Source organism: Sinocyclocheilus grahami, unplaced genomic scaffold, assembly GCF_001515645.1.
Source record: "Sinocyclocheilus grahami isolate Dianchi unplaced genomic scaffold, SAMN03320097.WGS_v1.1 scaffold431.1, whole genome shotgun sequence".
Classification (NCBI taxonomy): domain Eukaryota; kingdom Metazoa; phylum Chordata; class Actinopteri; order Cypriniformes; family Cyprinidae; genus Sinocyclocheilus; species Sinocyclocheilus grahami.
The window spans coordinates 498,399-498,831 of NW_015505610.1; positions in this window are offsets into that span (position 1 = coordinate 498,399).

The following is a 433-nucleotide window of genomic DNA, read 5'->3' on the forward strand; positions in this document are numbered from 1 at the left end:
ATATATATATATATATATATATATATATATATAAAATATAATAAACAAATACATTATTGTTCTAAAGTTGGAAAGATTTTTTTGAATTGTTTTTGAAAGGAGTCTCTTATGCTCACCAATGCTGCATTTATTTGATCAAAAACACAGTAATATTGCGAAATATTATTACAATTTAAAATAACTGTTTTCTGTTTTAATACATTTTAATGTAATTTATAACTGTGATAGAAAAGGTGAATTTTCAGCCATTTTCCCAGTCTTCAGTGTCACATGATCATTCATAAATCATACCAAAATGCTGATTTGCTGCTCAAGAAACATTACTTCTTATTATCAATGTTTAAAAAGTTGTGCTGCTTACTATTTTTTGTGGAAACTGTGATGCATTTTTCTCTAACATTATTTGATTAAAAAGTTCAAAAGCATTTATATA